Source organism: Canis lupus, chromosome 37 (assembly GCF_048164855.1).
Source record: "Canis lupus baileyi chromosome 37, mCanLup2.hap1, whole genome shotgun sequence".
NCBI lineage: Eukaryota > Metazoa > Chordata > Mammalia > Carnivora > Canidae > Canis > Canis lupus.
Window position 1 is genome coordinate 14,089,369 of NC_132874.1, and position 13,366 is coordinate 14,102,734.

Genomic DNA, 13,366 nt, shown 5'->3' on the forward strand with positions numbered 1-13,366 from the left:
GACTTCCTTGAAGAGAGAGAATATTGAAAGGAAGTGCGAAATTAGGCAGTGAAATGCCACAATCCTTTTGACCTCAAAGGAGCATCTAATTCCAAACAATGTTAAATCCATCTTCTAAGAACAGCTGTCACCATAGAGATGCAACCACCACAGGGACTAGTCTACTAGTTCTTTGACAGACCACCTGGGAGGAAGTCAGAAAACAAGCTCCTCACTCCCCCCTCTTAGTTGAAATACACCAGGAATTCAAGCTCCTCTTCAATCTTGGGCCTGGTCTACCGGACTACTTTCCATGATGTCTCTTCATCGCAGTTTGGAGATTTCATTGTTCCTTTATGGAGATAACATTTTCCTTTAGGGACCTGATAGATTTCTAGAACAAGAACATACCTTTTAATGAGCTTTTTTTGTTGTTGTTGTTTTTAAAGATTTTGTTTATTTATTTGACAGAAAGAGCAAAAGCACAAACAGGGGGAATGGCAGAGGGAGAGGGAGAAGCAGGCTCCCTGATGAGCAGAGAGCCCAATGAAGGGCTGAATCTAGATCAGGACCTGAGCTGAAGGCAAACGCTTAACCTACTGATCCACCTAGGCACCCCTTATTTAGCTTTCTTTTTTTTTTTTTTTAAGATTTTATTTATTTACTCATGAGAGACATGGAGAGAGACAGAGACATAGGCCGAGGGAGAAGCAGGCTCCCTGCGGAGAGCTCAATGTGGAACTCAGTCCCAGGACCCCACGATCACGACCTGAGCCAAAGGTGTCCCTTAATGATAGATCTTTCTTAATTGATAGATATTATGGGCTGAATTGTGCTCCCCCTCAATCCATATGTTGAAGCCCTAACCCCCAGTACCTCAGAATGGGACTGTATTTGGAGACAGGGCCTACAGGGAGGCAATCAAAGTTAAATGAGGTCATACATGTGGAGCTCAAACCCAATTTGACTGGTGTCCTTCTAAGAAGAGGAAAGACACCAGGGGTGTGTACCCATGGAGGACAAGCACACACACATACAAGAGCACAGAGAGAAGGCAGTCATCTTCAAGCCGAGGAGAGAGGGCTCAGGAGAAACCAATTATGCCAATACCATGATCTTGGACTTACAGGCTCCAGAGCTATCAGAAAATAAGTTTCTTTTTTAAAAAAATATTTTATTTATTTATCCATGAGAGATACAGAGAGAGAGAGAGATTGAGAGAGAGAGAGAGAGGCAGAGACACAGGCAGAGGGAGAAGCAGGCTCCATGCAGGGAGCCCAATGTGGGACTCGATTCCGGAACCCTGGGATCACACCCTGAGCCGAAGGCAGACGCTCACCCACTGAGCCATCCAGGCGTCCCAGAAAATAAGTTTCTTAGACTAAGTGCTTAGGCCACTGAGTCTGAGGTATTGTGTTACGGCTGCCCTAGCAAACTAATACAGTAGTTACCATTTATTCACTAAGCTATTACCAATAGCTTACCCAAAGTGAGTTTCTTCTCTATTACTAAGAAGAAAATCCTGGGTTGTTTTTTTTTTAAAGGATTTATTATTTTAGAGAGTGAGAATGAGCATGTACATGCAGAGAAAGGGCAGAGGGAGAGAGAGAATCTTAAGCAGATTCCCCCCTGAGTATGGAGCCCAACATGGAGCTCAATCTCACAATCCAGAGATCACGACTGAGCAAAATCAAGAGTCAGATGCTTAACCAACTGAGCAACCCAGGTGCCCTGAAAATCCTGTTGTTTTTTTTTGTTTTTTTTTTTTTAGTAATACACATATTCCTTCTTTTTTGTCAGTTTTTAAAAATACTAAATAGTTATTAAAACCTATGGACAGGGCAGTCCCAGTGGCCCAGTGGTTTAGCGCTGCCTTTGGCCCAGGGTATGATCCTGGACTCAGGATCGAGTCCCACGTCAGGCTCCCTGCATGGAGCCCACTTCTCCCTCTGCCTGTGTATTTGCCTCTCTCTCTCTATGTCTCTCATGAGTAAATAAATAAAATCTTAAAAAAAAAAAAAAAAACCTATGGACAGCCCCAGCTAAAGTTCAAGTTTTCAACACTGTTGAGGGAATACTGCTAATCTCTGGTTTTGACACAGTCTCTTAATTGTGTCCCTCAGTAACCCTGGGAGCAGGGTAGGGATTATTTTTGCATTTTATTAATGAGGATGTTTGATCCAGGCTACAGGGCTGAATTTATAACCTCTCTCTCTGTGGTTTCTCCCATACTCTGCTTCTTCTTCTTATTCCTTAGCATTATCGTATTTCCAAATTAGGGTGTTTTCACATTTCAAAATTTGCTTCTTTATTTTTGAATCTTGTGTCTTACTCCTCTGTTATTCTATTGGATTTTGTTTCTGTTTCTCTTGATTTTAGACTTTTGTGTTGTCTTTGTGGTGCATTGCTTAAAAGAAGACACTCTACACCATCCTTCACTCTCCCATTGTGTGCGTGGGGTGGGTGAGGGGGATGGATTTTTATTTAGTTTCTTTGAGAAGCCTAGGCTACTCCTAGAGCACCTTTTACAAAATCCTTCTCTTAGCATCTTCCTGTAAATATGGATTCAGAATTCTACAGGAAGCAGAATACCCATGGAATGCAAAAATCAAGACTTTTTGACATCTTTATCCTTTAGATTAATTATATGCCTGTCTTTGGACTTTATAGCATATGATCGGGAGTTTGCTTAATGGCAGGCATTAAATCCCATGTTAAGAGACTGCAAGAAAAAAACAGAAGCTGAGCCCATAAGGGGCTTGTACAGGGTATCAGATTTTATACTGACCCCACTGGAGGCCTGGAGTCATGATCACAATCACCCTACTGCATGAGCTGGCCACATGGGTGACACCTGGAGGGGTTCTGAGCCCAACAATCCTGAACCCAGCAGAGCCACAACTAACACAGGCTGAAGCAGGGAAAACTAAGTCTGTTGCACCAAACTCCAGCCATGGGAAGGTGTTTGGAGTAGAAACAAGGGCTACTTTGTCTTTGCTGCTCACCCTCCTGCCCTGGTGTGGTCCCCAGTGAGATTATCAGGAATAGAGTGATCCAGGGAGTAGGGTGTAGTGATTCTGGAGACAAATATTCCTCCCCCCACCTTTATGCTGCCACTGATGTGCTCTATGGCTTAATCCAGTTCAATAGTCTCTTCTGTGCAATACATGAGGCAATGATGCCTCATCACGCAGAGGAACAGATATGCAAATAACTTCATTCCAGAACATTCTGAGGATCCCAAATTTGTTCTAAAGTTGCACAACATTATTCCTTCTGGGATTTTAAAAGGAAAAACAATGACCTGGCTCTTCAACTATTTCATGGTCATTAAATAGCACATCATAACAATAATTATAGCAGATATTATTTATTAGATGTTACTTATGCCAGAATTGTACTAAGTGCTGTTCTACTTATACATCATTTTATTCACTTCCCATACAACCTATGAGGTAAGCACTGTTACTATTTAATTTTACAGATGAAAAAACAAGCTTAGGGGGCATCTGGGTGGCTCAGTTGGTTAAGCATCTGCCTTTGGCTCAGGTCATGATCCCAGGGTCTTGGGATTGAGCCCTGCGTTGGGCTCCCTGCTTCTGTCTCTCCCTCTGCCTGCTGCTGCTGCTCCCCCTGCCTGTGTTCTCTCTCTCTCTCTGTCAAATAAATAACATCTTTTTAAAAAAAAGAGAGAGAGAAAGAAAAAAATCATAGAAAGTCAAGAAGCTTGCTTGACATCACTCAATAGGTCAAAGAATTAGAACGCAGACCCAAGTCAGCCTGAACACAAAAGACTAAGGCTTTTAAACAAAGTGTCTACATTTCTATGAGAACCAGATTTTCAAAAGCCTTCCTATCTCATACCTTCTGACGAGCTGTCACATGAACTATTGAACTGTCCCAGAAATGGACATCCACACTTGATATATTGGTATCCAAACTGCATTTCCCAGATTGTGCCTCACACTGAAAGTAACACAAAAACCCTTTGTAAAAACCACAAGTCCTGTTTCTTGGGGTGGAAAATGTGGGCACTACGATTTAGGCAGATTACCAAATTTTAGTGAATTGGAGTGCAAGGCAATGCACTCAGAAGTAAAACTAGTCAGAGTACCATGTTATCTTCTGTGATCTGAAAGGCACGGGTGGATCTTCTGGTGTCTGGAGGTCCTCCTTACGAATCTCATTCCTCATGATATTATTGAAGTGTAGAAATGCAGATTTTCCATTGGTTTCAAATGATGGAAATGTGGATAAAAAGACCGACCTCGCTGTGCTGACATTAATTATTTAAGCAGTGCTTTCTCCAGGGACTGCCATGGCCTGCAGATGGGGTGTGGGGGGGGCTCCATGAGCTGTTCTCTTATATTATGAACATTTACAATATGACATTTTTCTATATTCCAAATGTGGGCTTTAATTAGCAACCTCACTATGCCTTTGGGTTCTGTTGTCATCATTTAGTTGTGTTTGTTGAGCACAGAAGAGATGGGGGTGATGGGGCCGTAGTAAAGAGAGGACTCTAGAAATTCATGATCCGCAAAATATTTTCTGTTCCCAAATGTGGCCCATGGTCTCAAAGATTTAACAACCACCGAGTAAAGATCATTTTTATTGTGAAATCCAAACATCCTCTCACGGGGATCATTGTACCACTCAAAAGAGCTGTTTATATTAGACACCTTCAGCTCAGGTAATTTACCAAAAACAGGAAGTTAGATGGGGAAGGGGTACCGGGCAGCAAAAAAATTGAATAACTCTTCATAGACCTCCTTTACAGCACGTTTTCTCTTTGGCTCTAACATCACCATATTTTGTTTAGAGCACCTCGGTGTGGCCAAAAAAGAAAAGTCATTAGAGAGGAAGTCTTGGAAACTAACGCCTAGACTATTTCTCGAGGTCCCTAGGAGTCCCCAAGAAAAAGAATCCATCGTAGCGTTCTCACTCAAGCCCAGTGGGCTGGTATCCATTGCCCTATTGATTTTTATCATCATGCCTCAAACCTCAAAATGCCACGGCCCGAGATGGGATCTCACCAAACCTGTACTTATCCTTCAATTTTCCGGTCATCTTTCTCTTTTCTCATGCACAACTTCTCCAGGCTCCCACTTCCCCCCAAATAACAACTGCTGACCCGGTTTTTCCTTTCCTGTCTCTTTAAGTCAGAAACTTCCTGAGGTTCCCAAGTGCTGCCTGCCTCCGCGGAGGCCAGGCCCAGCCTCCACCGACTGCAGTGAGATTTGCAAGTGAATCCCCTGATCTGAACAACAGCGTCGGGCCAGTTTCCCATCAACGTCTTGTGACTTCCAGGCACCCACCTCCCAAACGCCAGTGGGCTCCAAGACATCCTATGAACCGGCTCCAAAGACAGAGAGACCAAACCAGTCCACACTGGCAGCCCCAAAAGGGGAAAACCTAAAAACCACGAAATCCAACTAACGAATACACGAAAGGCGATAAAATCATTTAAAACTCAAAACGCAAAAAAAAAAAAAAAAAAAAAAAAGTAAATAAATAAAAATAAAACTCAAAACGCCTACCTTACAGATTTCCCAAAGCTCTTTGCTCGTGCAAGGATCCTCCCCTCTGGGTCTGTTTTCTGGTTTCCTAATAGCTGCGCTTTCTCAGCCCAGCAACAGCCTCAAGTGTCAGGCTCTGGAATACACATGCTGCACCCACCCAGGCAGCCCTTGGGTGCCAGGCAGCCCCTTGCCTTCCTTCCCAGCCCTGGGCCAGCCCATGCCAAGTCCCTGACTGTTGATCAACTCCTCCATAGGGCAGAATGGGGGGGCAAGGGAGCCCCCAGGGGCTGGGGACCGATTCCACCCACCGTGGGCCGGCTGGCCACCCATCTGGGTGGGAGGGACCCCCGTATCCCTTTGCTAACCTTCAGACCCCTCCGGAGCTGTCGGGCCTCGCTCCGACCCCCCCCCCCCAAGTTGGCAGGTTGCCCCTGGCTGTCGGGCTCGCAGGGGGATGCCTCTTACCTTCGCAAAGCCCCAGCTCTTAAAAGCCTGGCTGGAGTCTCCAAGGAGTCATGCGTTTTCCTGGACATTGGAGGCAACCAATTCCAGAAGCAGGGAACATTTCGAAATGAAACAGAAAGTAACCCGGTGATCCAGCCGGACCCCCGGACCTGCACTTGGCCCTCGCAGCAGCCTCTGCGGGGGAGGCTGCGACCGGCCCAGCCCGCCCAGCTGTTTCAGCCGCGAGCGCATTCAGAGAAAACTGCAGCTTGCAAGTCTGGAACTCACGGCCTGGGCTTTTTATTTTACCTTTTTTTTTTTTTTTTTTAAGTATTTGTTGAGCTCTTTAACATGCAGTTTGTCTCCTTCTGCAGGGAATTACTCAGTGAGCCTGTCACCTGACTCACAGCAGCTCCATTATATAATTCAGACCCTGCTATTTGAGTTCTGATCAGAAACTCCCCTCCTGTCCCCCCATCTACCTCCCCCACCCCCTGGAGTGAAAGGAGAGGCCCAGAGGGAGATGCTGGGAAGACCACTATCCTTTTTTGAAACTTCCTTGGGGGTGGGGGCGTGCTACAGTTTTGCAGGGCATTTTTATTTCCCTTTGGTTTGATTCTTCTGGGGTAGAGGACCTCCTAAATGCCAATGCTGAGTTAGCAGAGATTTCTGAACGTGTACCATCTCAAGATGTAAGTGTAGCACTTTCCTTGATTTTCTTTTAGGGTGGCTGTAGATGTGATACATTAACCGAAGAAGTTTTCAAATGATAGAGTGCATAGATTTATAACACCTGTGCAAAGGAGAGCTCTAAAACCTGGAGTCAAAAAATAAAAATAAATAAATAAATAAATAAATAAATAAATAAATAAATAAATAAATTAAATACAAAAATAAAATAAAATAAATTAAAAAAAAAATAAAACCTGGAGTGTTTCTACTTTTGCCACATATCTAAGTTCCCTGAAATGCCAAAGGGATATATTGGGTAGAGGGGTCTTTAGCCAATCCCCCTCCTCTCACCTGCACTTGATCATCATAAACCCTCGCCAGCGCCGCCCCCCCCCCAAAAAAAGCATAACATCCAACCAAAAGGCAGAAGCTTGCTATGCAAGTACCTCTTAAAAGCCAATTCCCCCAGCCTCTACTTCCCACCAAATTGAAATCTTTAAGGCAAATCTCTCTGGATAATTTGAAGCCAGCACTGTCTTGGGTGAAAGTGATAAGAATTGTCTCAATCTACCCCAATTTTCCTTTCTTAGCCGCTGTGTCATCTCTGAGATACTTATTGGGGGACCAATATGTTAAAGTATAGAATGGGCCCATGAATAAATGGCTTTTTAACAAACTCAGATGGCACAAATAAGCATAACAGTGAAAGCATCATGCAACATGATGATCGGCATAAAAAACTCCAGCCTCTTGGCTCTGTCCATATCAAAGCCAGGCTGACCAGTATGCAGAGGGGGCTCTGTCCACAGAGGGGGCTCTGGGCTCCCAGTCTTCTCTCAGCGAGTGGAGTCTTGTTGCTGAATGTGTTAAGTACCTAAAAAAGACTGTTAAAGTTTATGGGAACAAATATTAATATTGATCACCATCCTTTGGTTTCTCCTTCTGCACCCCTCACCCATATCCACCAAAGAAAACTACCTTGTCCTTCCTACCTGCCTCAGCTTTGGACATAATATTAGATACCATTACTATATTGAACTGTGTTGACATTATACTGATACTGTGCCCTAAGTATAACTTTCAGTGTCCATTGTAAGTGTCTGTCCACACATCTGAAGCTGGCACGGGATCATTATTACCCTTCTTATACAGACCCAAAGAAGCCAGTGACACAGGCAGGAATTACAAGTCAGGTTTCCTACTTGCAGCACTCAGTTTTGCAAAGACCAGCTACACATGAAAAAAAAAAGTGTAAATCTGAATGACAGATTGATGTCTGTTTATTTCACCCCCTCTAGGTGTAGTAAATACAGTATGTTGCCACAGTTGCTATGGTAACTACTTCTGTCTTAAGGAAAATAAGGATACATAGTAAGATAATAGAAAGCATCAGGTTTTTCTATTTACTGGTGAGACTCTCCCCAGTAACGAGAAGACAAGCGATAATACAAAATGTACCCTTGGCCCGTATATAACCATTAAATATTGATGCCACAAAAATTGAATTTCCTAGATCAGCGCCTTTGGTAGAAATACAATGTGAACCATATATGTAATTTAAAACTTTCTAGTTGTTGCATTAAAAATTAGTGGTTAATTTTGGTAATATATTTTATTTAATCTAATACATCTAAAATATTATTTCAACATGTAATCAATAGAAAATTATTCACAAATTATTTTGTATTCTTTTCTTCATACTAAATCTCTGAAATCTGATATGAATTATATGTATTTTGCACCTATATCACATCTCAATTATGAGTAGCCATGTTTCAGGTGCTCAATAGCCACATGTGGCCACACCTAGTCACTTTGGATGGTCCCACTTCACACTGTATTTGGTCATGTGGGGCTCAGAATTTGAGTAGTATTTGTCTATCCCTACTTGAAACTTTTGGAAAAATAAATTGCATTCATTTGGTTCTAGCTTTATGGCATAAATCAAGTGGTGTTCTCTAGGCGGAGCAAGAAAATATCAAATAAACTTGGGATTGAAGTGTTTTTGGGTTCCTGGGTGGCTCAATCAGTTAAGTGTCTGCCTTCAGCTCAGGTTATGGTCCTGGGATGGAGCCCCACATCGGGCTCCCTGCTCAGTGGGGAGTCTGCTTCTCCCTCTGTCTCTGCCCCACCCCTACCTGTGCTCTCTCTCTCTCAAATAAGTAAAATCTTTACATTTTTTTAAATTAAAAAATTATATTAAAGGCTTCAGCTTTTTTTTTTTTTTCATATCCCTCACCAGAGGATAGGAAAAATTTAAAAAATAAATCTCAGGTTTATAAAAAATTCCCTTGTTGGGTTGCCTCAATTACCAAAGTTAGGGACCTTTGAGTCATGTTTCGCTGCATTTTCTATTATCTCCCTCCGCTCTTTGGAGCCCTTCCAACAGACCACTCAGTCTGTAGAATCTACCTGTCATCTCTTCTCCAATTCCAGGACCTCTGCAATATCCCAGAAGATCCCAAGAGCCTCTGCCTGGGCTTCCTGCCTCCATTCTCTACCCACTCTGGTCCAGTTTCTATCTTGCCTCTAGTTTGAGCACCCGGTGAAAGCAGACATTTAATCATGTAGCTTCTCAGCTTAAAACCTTTAATAGCAACCTGCTACCTTCCACATAAAATTCATTGTGATATCTAGGTAATCAGGTAATCATAAGCTGGCCTTCAGGGAACTTTCTGGCTCATCTCCTGGCTGTACTTTCTTTGATTTTACCATGGTCTGCATTCTTGACTGCGCCGTGATTTCCATGACAACATGCCTTTGTTTAGTCTGTTCCCTCTGCCTGGAATGTCCTATCTTAAAATGCCTACCCCTTACCAAACAGTAAAATTCTTTGAGCCTAGCTCCAGTATTTACTGTAGGTTTTCTTAATCTTATAGTCGAAATTAGCAGCCCCCTCAACTATGTTATCATTCTACTTTTATAAATAGATGTGTACAACATTTATCACAGTCTATTGTAATTATGTGACACGCTAGACAAGTGTTTCCTCAAGGAGAGGAACCACATACTGTTTACCTTTGAATTCACTTTGGAACATAGTAGGATCTCGATAAATGCTGGAGGAATTCCAATGCCTTTCCCTTTCCATTTCCCCCTCCTTATTGTCTAACCACTTGTTACATCATCACCATCATCACCACCACCATCATTACATAGCAGCCAATGTGGATTAGCACTACTATGTATCAGGCACTGTGCTAAGCATTTTACATACATTGCATTTAAGTTCAACCACAAATCTGCAAGCACAAATCTGGGACTTCTCAATTTTCAATAGCTGTGGGATCTTGAATACCATTTCCTTCTTTCAACAAGTGTTTTGAGGTACTCTTTTTTTTCAAGTTTTTATTTAAATTCTAGCTAGTTAATATAGATGGTAATATTAGTTTCAGGTGTGTAATTTAGGCTTCATCATTTACATACAACCTGGTGCTCATCACAACAAATGCCCTGCTGAATCCTTATCACCTATTTCTGCCTCCCCTCTCCTCCAGCAATCCCCGGTTTGTTCTCTACAATTAAGAGTCTGTTTCTTAATTTCTTAAGAGGTTTGCCTCTCTCTTTTCTTCCCTCCCCATATTCATTTGTTTTGTTTCTTAAATTCCACATATAAGTGACCTTATGTGGTATTTGTCTTTCTCTGATGGACTTGTTTCACTTAGCATAATGTCTGGATCCATCCTCATCCCTGCAAATGGCAAGATTTCATTACTTTTGATGGCTAAGTAATATTCCATTATATATATATATATATAAATATATACATATATATGTGTACACACACACACACACACACACCATGTCTTTCTTATCCACTTATTAGTTGATGGACATTTGGGTTCTTTCCATAATTGGGATATTGTAGATAATGCTGCTATAAACACCAGGACGCATGTATCATTTGAAGATAATTCTTATAAACACCATTTATGAGAGGTTGATGTGCAGTTATGACTCCAAAGAATGTAGAATCGCATACTTGCTTGTTAATTTATTTATTAACAAGCTAATGCTTGTGTCTTGTCTTATAGTTTATTGTCTCTATCTGTTTAATGCTTTTAATTCTTAATGGGTTGGGAAAACAGGAAGCCTAACTTAATAGTATTTTGTACAGGGCAAGAATATGACATATTTGAGGAAGGGCTGAGAAACCCTGTTACGTGGACATCACAGATGTGACAGTTTTTGTTTTTTTTTTTTTTTGCTTCTTTTAAAAAGATTTTATTTATTTATTTATTCATGAGAGACACACAGAGAGAGGCAGAGACCTAAGCAGAGGGAGAAGCAGGCTCCTTGTGGAGAGCCAGATGAGGGACTTGATCCCAGGACCCTAGGATCATGACCTGAGCCAAAGGCAGATGCTCAACCAGTGAGCCACCCAGGTGCACTGACATTTAGTTTTGTTGGTTGGAATCATTTTTGGCCTTATTTCTGGCTCTCCAGTCATTTCCACATAATTCAGTTTAGTAGGGCTTTAAAAAGTGGAAGGACCAACACCAAATGGCAGTGAGGGTGTGGAACCACAAGAACTCTCATTCGTTGCTGTAGGAATGCCAAACAGCCATTTTGGAAGACAGTTTGATGGTTTCTTACAAAATAAACTCTTGACATAGAATCCAGCAATTGCACCCATTGGTATTTACCCCAATGGATTGAAAGTTTTGTCCACACAAAAACCTGCACGTGGATGTTTATAGCAGGTTTATTCATAATTGCCAGAACTTAAACACAAACAAGACGTCCTTCAGGAAGTGCATGGATAAATAAACTTGGTACATCCAGATGACAGAAAATTATTTAGCCTAAAAAGAAATGAGCTCTGAATGGGGCATGTGGATGGCTCAGTTGGTTAAGCATTGGACTTTTTTTTTTTTAAGATTTTATTTATTCAGAGAGAGAGAGAGAGGCAGAAAGAGAAGCAGGCTCCATGCAGGGAGCCCGAGGTGGGACTCGATCCTGGGTCTCCAGGATCACACCCCAGGCTGCAGGCAGCGCTAAACCACTGCACCACGGGAGCTGCCCAGCATCAGACTTTTTATTTTGGCTCAGGTCATGATCTCAGGGATTTGGGATTGAGCCTCAAAATGGGTTCTGCTCAACGTGGAGTCTGCTTCTGCTCCTCTCCCTTGCTTGTGCTGTTTGTCGGTCTGTCTGTCTGTCTCTCTCTCTCTTAAATAAATAAATAAAATCTTCAAAATCTTTGCAAAAACAAACAAAAAACACAACCAAACAAAAAAAGAAATGAGCTATGAAGCTATGAAAAGAGATAGAGGAGATTTAAGTGTCTATTACTAAATAAAAGGAGCCAATTTGAAAAGGCTCCGTCCTGTATGATTCCAACTATATGACATTTTGGAAAAGGTAAAAACCATGGTGACAGTAAAAAGATTAGTGGTTGTCAAGGGCTAGGGAGGGTGTGTGTGTGTGTGTGTGTGTGGCAGGAATGAATAGATGGAACATAGATTTTTGTGGCAGTGAAACGACTCTGTATGATGCTACAATGGTGGATACATGTCATCATACATTTGTCCAAACCCATAGAGTGTATAACACTGAGAGTGAACCTTTATGTAAACTACAGACTTTGGGCGATAATGATGTGTCAATGTAGTTATTGTAGTAACACATCAGTGGTGATTCATCAGTTGAAACAAATGTAACTCTGATGCCAGATGCTGATAATGGGGAGGCTGTGGGTATGTGTGGGAGGGAAGGAGATATATGGGAACTTTCTGTACTTGCTGCTCAATTTTGCTGTGGACCTAAAACTGCCCTAAAAAATAAATTGGGGCACCTGGATGGCTCAGTCAGTTAAGTGTCTGCCTTCAGCTCAGGTCATGATCCTAAGGTCCTGGGATGGAGCCCCCGCTCAGTGGGGAGCTACTTCTCCCTCTCCCTTTGCCCTTCCCCTGCTCATGCTCTCTTTCTCTCTCTTTTTCAAATAAATAAATAAAATCCTTAAAAAAGTAAACAAAATTTAAAAATAAAAAATAAAGTCTAATTAAGAAAGAAAAACAGAGGGGCCAAGGAATGGCTCCTCATGGGTGCCCAGCAATTGTGCTCACTGGGTTCTATTGTTTTTCCATCACATTTTCAGCTACTCAAGTTTATTAATCGTTTTCTTTATTTTGTTTCCACAACACCACTAAATAAATGATAGTGCATGTACTAAGGGATTAATAAATTCTTGTTTAAATGAAATGAAGAGAAAATACACTTGTGCTTCAAATAATAAATACATATTTCCACCTACATAAGCAGCATAATAGCCTTCATGTCAACACAAAGCTATTACTGATGAAGTTTCTGGAGACTCTGGAGCCTGGGACAGCCTCAGACTTGGAGGATGGTTGTGCTAGAAGTTCTGACCCGGGGCTGGAAGAGTGACTGAGTCTTGGGAAAATTTAACCTGTTCATGGACTCAATCCTGGAAGTATTTTGTATGCCCCCAGCTGTCAGCCCTTACCACCACCTGCTGGATTTACAACACACTGCATGCAGCAGGGTTGCCTCTGCAGGGTGGGGTACTGAGAGCCTCAATTTCCTCATCTATAAAGAGTAGATGAGAATATTGCAGGTTGTTGTGCATGCTTCAGGAGATCATGTCTATGATCAGCTATTGGCTAATGTCTGTGTCAATTAATGTAAAGGTTTATTTTTAACATTTTTAAAGATTTATTTGAGAGAGAGCATGTGTGAGTAGGGGGAGGGGAGAGGGAGAAGGGAGAGAATCTCAAGCAGACTCC

General features: G+C 42.0%; 1 protein-coding gene across 8 annotated transcripts in view; it reads right to left on the reverse strand.

Annotated features, from left to right (window-relative positions):
- The window catches only part of PHACTR1 (phosphatase and actin regulator 1), a 555,008-nt gene that overhangs the window by 301,189 nt on the left and 240,453 nt on the right, over positions 1-13,366 (reverse strand). For 2 of the 8 annotated variants that reach the window (XM_072813923.1, XM_072813919.1), the window contains exon 1: positions 5,967-6,213. The exons of 5 other annotated variants lie outside the window; for them this stretch is intronic. The gene's annotated coding sequence lies outside the window, so the exon portion shown is untranslated. One more of the 8 variants, XM_072813921.1, reaches the window with a different exon arrangement.